Below are 9,143 nucleotides of genomic sequence, written 5' to 3'. Positions count from 1 at the left end.
CCCCTACCAAGAGCTTTTTATATACCATGTTTTATTTAATTTCTATGCCTGCCCTTCAAGGTGTACATGTTATACTCAAATTTGAAGAAGTGAGAGTCAGACTGACTAAGCAGGAGGGCAGAGATTTTAGCCTAAGCTTATATAACTCAAAGGGCAATTTTCAAAGTTTTATTAATGAGTGTCTAATGTGGGCAATGAAGTTAACACTGTCATTACAGTCTGGAAGACAAGTTATTCCTTCATTCAACTCTTAGGTCATGTTTGTGTACTATGCATCAGACATTGTCTCCAGTGATAGGGTATCAGGGCCCTTAATGATTCAAAGAACAGTGTGGAAATGTGGTCATCCACATCTGACCGTGATGTGTATGATAAAGTAGTAGGACTGAGGTCACCCTCTCCAGAAGGAAACAACTACAAGGAAATGAACAAAACACACACAGAAGTGTGTTTTAGATGCTGGACAATGGGAAATAGAACACAGCGATCTCTCAGAAAGGAGATGAGCAGGATGAACTCCATGGGTACCCTAGTTTATTGCCTAGAATCTGGACCTCTTCACAGGAAGGATTTAATCCTCATTGTAAAAGATGGTAGAGGGCCGGCCAGATAACTCAGCAGACTAAAGCACCTGCTTAGACAGATGCAGGGACCAGGGTTTGATCCCCAGTATGCCATGCTGATCCTGCCCCTAGGGTGCACTGAGAGGGTGACTGAGACTGGGCTTGGTGGTGCACACCTGTAATCCCAGCACTTGGGAGGCTGAAAACAGGAGAATCACTATGAGTCTGGTCTGTGCAGGGAGACCTGTAGACCCTGCACTAAAATAGATTTAAAATTTTAAAAAAAGATGGCACAGAAAATCAGGGGAGGCTGTAGCAGTTAGAAGTCACAAGGCAGAAAACATAGAAGAGAACTGTATGGAGAAGAGATCACTGCACAGACAGAAATCTCTAGAAAATTCCAGAAGATGCCTCATGACTCCCAAAACCCAACACCATGTAAAAGACAACCTGAAAGAAAGAGGCAGGACAAATGCTGGGACTCACACAGGGATGGAAGTTACTTGTGTTCCCATTAGTCACAGTAGAAGAATCTCCTTGCACACATGGCGTGGAGAGAAGGAGAGAACTGTCTTAAGTGTGGTAACAATGCAGTCAGGTCACACCTCATGAGGTTTAAAAAGCAAACCTCAAAAGGATCAACCTCTTTACAACTGACTAAAACACAAACCAGAGGAAAAGTTCTGAGAATATTGAAAGACACTGAAATGTCCAAGCTGGGCATGGTGGTACACATCTATAATCCCAGCATTAAGGAGGCTGAGGCATAAAGATTGTCCCAAGTTTGATACCTGCCTGGGCTATAAAGTAAACTCCAGGCCAGCCTGAACTGCATAGCAACACCCTGTCTCAAAAAGATTTTTTTTAAATGTCCAACTCACAATAAGGTAAAATATATGAAGTCTAGCGTCCAATCAGAAGGGCTGAAGTTCAGGGTAGAACAGCCACACTTACATAGCAGGTGCAAAGCTGGGGGTTTTATCCTGTTAAACAGCTGCTAACTCAACAAACTACCTTCACAGAAGGTAAAAAAATTGGGTAAGTGCCCATAGTGCCCACTTTTAGTATAACAGAACAGAAAGACATACTGAAAGAGACAGGAAGGAAAGAGCTGTCTATATATTACCCCTTTCTCAAATCCTAGCAGCCCAGGGAGAACAGAGATGCTTCCTAATGAAGGGACAGAGATTATGTCCAAGCCTTAGGCTTGAAGCCCCATGCTGAGAAAGCTTCACCATCTCTCCCTCCAGGCCAGTACCTCCATACCGAGGCACTGAGCTATATCAGGCCCCCACAGTAGGAGAGCAGATCTCACCCACTGTGGAGCAGGGCAGCACAGGAAGCCCAAGACTTTGTCTCAGAGTAGGGTATTGGGTCTGCACCAGGCAGAAGCCCCTGCCTTGTCATGAGTGGAGCCTCTAGACTAGCTATGAAGAATAAGTGGAACAGACCTGCATTCAGGCTTCATGAATTCCAGCCTTGGAGCAGTGGACCCTGCCTCAGAGGACATCTGCCCTCTACCAAGACTGTATAAGGCCCTGTGAGTGAGACACTCACCCAAGGCTTAGCTTCATCCTGGGTGGCCAAGGGACTGTCTCCACCACTTGTCCTCAAACTCAGACAGCACAGCTGTCACCAGCCCAACACTCACAGACAGAGCTGTAGAACAGTGCTGACACTAGGCAGAAACCAGATCTATGCCCAGAGGGACTGATTCAGGATTTCAGCCAGCAATCCTGCCAGCTGTGGCAGGAACCTCAAGGCATACTTGATGCTGTGCAGGTTCTTCTGACTGTGAGACCCAACCAAGACCCAGATTAGCCACAGGCTAAGTGGTTACGATGGTTAACTTTCATTGTGTCAACTTAGTGGCTTAAGAAATGTCCAAGGGATTAGTAAAGCAAATACACTTAGTAAAGACATACTTCTGCGTGAGTCTGGTTGGGTCACTGAGAAGTGACTTTGATTACTATATGCAGTCACTGGCCTCTTTCTGAAACTGTCCCCTTGCTCTGCTTCCCAGCAGCTGTAAGCTAAGCAGCTCTGCCCCACCGCCCTCTTCCTCCATGGTGTTCTTGCCATGAAGCCAGTTTTCTATGGACTGAAATCTCTGAACCAGAAAGCCCTATTAAATTTCTTCTCTATTAAGCTGTGAGTATAAGATATTGTATTTCAGCAATGTGCAAGTTGACTAATACAGGGGCCAAGGGACCACCTCACCAGCACTGCCCCAACCTTGGGCAACATCATGAGGTACAAGACCCTATTCACCGAGGTTGGGATAGTGCGGGACACACAAGAACGTAGTACTGGACTAGTGAAACTGAAGCAGTCAGTAGCTAAGAAAATGGCAAGTGAGACCAGGAAAAGCTCACTTTAGAGCCCACTTTCTTGGCTAGATCCACCTTCTGAAGTCCATGATATCCAGGTCTGAATACAATGGGAATAAGTAACCAGCTAACCTAGCTTATATACAGGGAGTCTCTTGTCGTATGTCCAGTGGGCTTCAGCAATCCTTGGCAGACTCTATGTTAATCATACCATGTCATCAACTATGCACATTGGACACAAGCAAACCCCCCTATAGGCTTTGGGTGTCGTGGAAGTTCTTTCAAGGGCCATGGAAGGTCCAAAACTCCATCAGCTAATGGAAGGGCCCAGCCAAGGCACCCACTGGCAGGTCTCAAACCTCACACCAACCCTTAAACCTCACCACAAGCCCTAATGCTTAAATACTTAGCACCAAGCCTCCTTGGGTTCAGGGACTCTTCTCACAGCCCACTCTCATCCTAGGGAGTGTACTTTCATTTTTCAATAAGTCTTTATTCTTGCTGTTCCTTCTTGGTGTTCTGCTTAATTCTTAACATCAAGAACCTGGACAGGACTCCTACTCCTGTAACAAAACCTAATACTAGGTAGATCCCAATGGCCCATCTCTCATTTCCTACTTCCCTTTCTGTTGGGAATAAATGACCATTTCTGCAATGAAGGTGTCATGGAGACAGCTTTGAAGCAAACTGATTTTCTTCCTTGCTCCGGGTGTGTCTTAGTTACTTTACTCTTGTTGCTGGGACAAAATACCCAACACATAAAAGAATAAATCACATCATAAAGGTACAATGGTTACTGCAAAAGAGTAAGAATCTATTAAAAGGAAAGGAAATACTGAGATGAGGAGAAGGACAGGGAAGGAAAAGAGGGGACAAAGAGATCTGTATGTGTATACATGCAGAATGGCTTGGATAATTGTGCTGCTAATTTCTGCTGGTCTGTGGAAAGCAGAAGTTAGTGCTTCAAGTTTTTCCCTTTTTTAATTTCTTATAACTTTTCATTCTAATTTTGGATGCATACATCTGGTAATCTAAACAACTAATTTGATGGCCACACTCTGTAATGCAACCACCATTGTCAAATTCATATTATTTCATTGAGTGAAATTCTGTATCATTTTTAATGTTCATCATCATCATCATTATTATTACTACTACTACTTTGCATTCTCTTTACAAAATAAAAATAATAAATAAATAAACAAAAAGAAAACAAAAAATACATAAATAAAGTCCTATTCCTCTAAAAAAAAAAATACCCAACACCCAAAATTAAGAAGGGAAATATTTATTTAGCTCATAGTTAGTGGAGGTTTCAGTCTATGTTTGGCTGGCCCCAAGGTAGGGTGGCCCACGGCAGAGGGCAACTGTTCATGGTGGCAGAAGACAGCAAAGACAAGAAGAGGGAAGCAACTGTGGCTTCTAGCAAGCCTCTTTCCCCTCCTTACATTGCATTATAATGCGGGCTACCCACCCCAGCGCCAGGGTAGCACCCATAACCATAATCCCCACATTGGATCATGAACTAATCATAAACTCTAAAAGCTTCCCCATTGACTACATGAGGTTGTGAGGGGACAGCTAGACACAAATCATAACCTTCTGCCCCTGGCCCCCCACAGACCCATGCACATCCCTTTATGCAAAAAGCATTCTGTGAGTCCACAAATGATAGTTTTGGCAGATGCATTATGTGCAGCAAAGGCAAATCCGTATCTGGAACATGTGTCTATGCCAGTGAGGACAAAGCACAGTCCCTTCCATGATGGAAGTGGTCAATATAATCAACCTGCCACCAGGTTGCAGGTTGATCACCCGCAGGGAATGGTGCCATATCAAGGACTCAGTGTTGGTCTCTGTTGCTGGCATATTGGGCGTTCAGCAGTGGCTGTAGCCAGCTCAGCCTTGGTGAGTGGGAGTCCATGTTGCTGAGCCCATGCATAGCCTCCATCCCTGCCACTATGGCCCCTCTGCTCATGGTCCCACTGAGCAATGACAGGGGTGGTCAAGGAAGGAAGTTGGCCACTATCTACAGAACACGTCATCTTATCCACTTGATCATTAAGGCCCTTTTCTACTGATGTCACCTTTTGGTGAGCATTTACATGGGAAACAAATATTTTTAAGTCCTTTGCCCATATGGAGAGGTCTATACACATAGCTCTTCCCCAAATATCTTTGTCACTGATTTTCCAATCATACTCATTCCAAGTTCCTGACTGTCCAGCCAGACCATTGGCTACAGCCCACGAGTCAGTGTAGAGTCGCACATAAAGGCATTTCTTTCTCCAGGCAAAATGCACTACCAAGTGCACTGTCTGAAGTTCTGTCATCTGTGATGATTTCCCTTCACCACTGTCCTTTAGTGACATCTCAGAAAGGGGCTGTAATGCTGCAGCTGTCCACTTGCTGGTGGTGCCTGCGTAACATGAACAGCCATCCATAAACCAGGCCCTAGTCTTCTCTTCCTCCTACAGCTGAATATATGGCACACTCCACAATGCCATAGGTGCATGCTGGGAAATAGAATGCAACATAGCTGGCGTAAGACCCATAGGTATCTGGGCAAGTTCCTCATGTAATTTACTTGTACCCTCTGGACTTGCACTGGCTCTATCACAAATATAACACTTCCATTTAATGATACACAGTTGCTGTGCACGTGCAAGCTTATGACTTGGGGGATCAGACAATACCCAGGCTATGACAGGCAACTCAGGTCTCATGGTGACCTGGTGTCCCATAGTCAAGCGTTCAGTTTCCACTAAGGCCCAGTAGCAAGCCAAGAGCTGTTTCTCAAAAGGAAAATAGTTGTCTGCAGATGATGGCAGAGCCTTGCTCCAAAATCCTAAAGGCTTCCGCTGCAGTTCGCCTATGGAAGCCTGCCAGAGACTCCGAACAGCATCCCTATCTACCACTGACACTTCAAGTACCATTGGATCTGCTGGACCATATGGTCCCAGGGGCAGAGCAGCCTGAACAGCGGCCAGGATCTGTTGCAGGGCTCTTTCCTCTTCTGGCCCCCACTGAAAATTAGCAGCTTTTAGAGTTTCTTGATAAATGGGCTGGAATAAGATACATAAGTGAGAAATACGTCATCTCCAAAAATCTAAATAGGCCCACTAGGTGCTGTGCCTCCATTTTAGTTTTAGGGAAAGCCAGATGCAACAACTTATCTTTTACCTTAGAAGGAATATCTCTACATGCTCCACACCACTGGACTCCTAGCAACTTCACTGAGGTAGAAGGACCTTGAATTTTTGTGGAATTTATTTCCCATCCTCTAGCTCTCAAATACTGTACTAACAAATCCAAGGTGGTGGCCACCTCCTGCTCACTCGGCCCAATCAGCATGCCATCATCAATGTAATGGACCAGTAAGATATCTTGAGGAAAAGAAAGGTGATCAAGATCCCTACAAACTAAGTTGTGACACATGGCTGGAGAGTCGATATAATCTTGTGGTAAGACAGTGAAGGTATATTGCTGGCCTTGCCAGCTGAAAGCTAATTGTTTCTGATGGCCCTTATGGATAGGTATGGAGAAGAAGGCATTTGCCAAATCAACAGCTGTGTACCAACTACCAGGAGATGTGTTATTCTGCTCAAGCAAGGAAACCACATCTGGTACTGCAGCTGCAATTGGGGTCACCACTTGATTCATTTTACAGTAATCTGCCATCATTCTCCAAGACCCTTCTGTCTTTTGCACAAGCCAACTGGGAGAATTCTGGAGACTGGTTTAAAGAAATATGTCTCATTGTAGTTGTGGATTGTGGGTGGATTGTAGTAGTCGATACACTGTATCAACTTGAGAAGTTAAAAAGTTTAATTAAATCAGCTCGGCAGTTCCACAACCTAGGATGTGGAGGCCCACCCTACAGTGCCTCATTACTTAAAGGATGTAAGAGGGAACTGAGGAAGAATGGAGTGTTTCATTTCCTCAGAGGAGCTCCTGTCTTTGCAATCAGCTCCTGGGTCTCACGCAGGTGCTTCAGCCTCTGCCAGGCATCCTTCAGCTGTCTGGTGTACTCACCAGCCTTCTTTCACAGATGCATCACCCCTCCGCCGCAGACCCACTGGCCTCCTGCTACAGACTGCACAGAACACTCACCGATCTCCAGACCTTGGACAGAATCCTTCGGCCTCCAATGTGCAGCCGCCCTCTGCATGATTCCTCATCCGACTCCGTGGCTGACCGTCATAAGCCAACCTTATAATTTCTTTTTTTTCTTTTTCTTTCTTTTTTTTATTTTAGGGAAGGGTCTACAGGGTATTCAGAATCTCACTACTAGATTGGACTCATAGAGATCCCCCTGTTTATGGCCTTCCAAGAGCTGGGATTACAGGCATGCTCTACCATACCCATTGCCATTTTAGCGCGCCCCAGGGGCAGGCCCAGCATGGTAGGCCAGAGGATTGAACCCCCGGTCCTTTTGCCTGCTTGCAGGTGCTTTAATCCGCTGAGCTATGTGGCTGGGCCCCTGTAATTTCTTATACATTATATATTTTGTGTTACATCTGTTCCTGTGGCAAAACCCTGACTGATACAAGGTGTAATGTACCAAGTCACCTTCTCAGGGATTTACCCTAGAATTTCACTTCATTAATCTTCAACAAATTTTTCTGTATTAAGAGTGGCATGGGCCACTGAAACCAGTGAAATGATGCAAAGAAAAGGAAAATTAATAAGCTTACCTACTGCCTTGAGCTCCCTTCTGTGCAATAGATGGTATTTATAGCCTGGCTACAGGTATGTTTTATAATCAGATGGTGCATGAAGGCTGCGGAAGGCCAAGTGCCCTGCTGTGTGAGCCACCCATATGATTCTTCTTATTCTCGGAGAGTCGTGCTAATTACAGTTTCATTTTCCCTCCATGCGAATGGTCATAGCCTCACTCATTTAAGTGTCCCTTTCAAGTTAACTGTGAGATGTTATCGTCTAGTGACTAAAACTTCTACTTTTCCATTTAATGTGATTTATTATGTGGCATTAAAGTTGCCTTTAGATTCTCCTCCAAGGAAAGCATTGAGGCCACAAGGCACAGTGCTTAAAGGTGTAGCCTCTGCCATCAGGCTACTAAGAGCCATTCCTAACTCCACCACTGACCTGCTGTGTGACTTAGGGCAAGTTAGCTAACCCCTCTGTGCCAGTCTCCTCATCTGTAGAAGAGATTATTATTTAGCTAATCCTCATTTTATATGGCTTCACTGAATGATTTGATTTCTTAAATTATGATAGCATATAATTGGCATGCATTCAGTTGAAAACTCTACCTTGAATTGTGAACTTTTCCAATGCCAGCAATCTGTAAGAACCCCAGTTCCCAGGCAGCTCCTTGGACACGAGGGTAAATAACTGATGCTCTAGTACAGTGTTGCTAACTAATGAGCTTTGACAGGTTAGATGAATTAAACACTTCTTTGGATTATATTATTCCCAATCTATGGTAGGTTTATTGGAATGTAATTCCCTGATGTGTTGAAGAGTTTATGTACCTAGATCCTGTATGATGTTGAAGAAAATTAACTGAACTTTAATACAACTGAAGCATTTAATTCAGGGCCTACCATGCGTAAAGTGCTGTCAGTTCTTACTGCAGTTGTTAGTACTTACTGCATCTCATAGTACCAAGATACCCAGAAACACATCCATTTAACAAAGATAGAAAAATCAGTTGGGTCCTATCATGTGTCACTAAGGTCATAAGAGAAGCCTGCACACTGTGGGGAAGGATGACTACTACAGGGAAGGTAAACCTCAGGAGCACATGACCCATGGCCCAATAACCACAGAAACCTAACCTCAGGGACTCAGTGATGAACGCAGGCAGTTGGTCTCAGGAAACTCTCCAGGTTTAAATGGGTCTTAAATGATGAGTAACAGGAACTTGGCAGTCACAGATGGTGGCATTAGGGTGGGTGTCTCTGTGAAAAAAAAAAAAAAAAAAAAAAAAGAAAGAAAAAAGAAACTATTCCTCTACACCGCTGACAAACACCTTCCATGGGTAGAGAGCAAGATATGACAATTTTCTTTCCATTTTCAAAATGTCATATCTCTGTAACTCAAGCCAGAGTATTTGGGCATCTGCCAAGTACTTTGCAAAATGTTTTGGTTCTAGTGACTCATCACCACTGTAAACTAATCAACTGTTATGACTCATTTTCATCTCAGTAGGAATTGCAATAGGGATGACATTTTCATCTATTTGCACAAGCCTCTCTCACTTGGTGAGATATGCCATGGGGCG

This window comes from Octodon degus, unplaced genomic scaffold (assembly GCF_000260255.1).
Source record: "Octodon degus isolate 3935 unplaced genomic scaffold, OctDeg1.0 scaffold00064, whole genome shotgun sequence".
Classification (NCBI taxonomy): domain Eukaryota; kingdom Metazoa; phylum Chordata; class Mammalia; order Rodentia; family Octodontidae; genus Octodon; species Octodon degus.
This window is presented reverse-complemented; position numbering follows the sequence as displayed.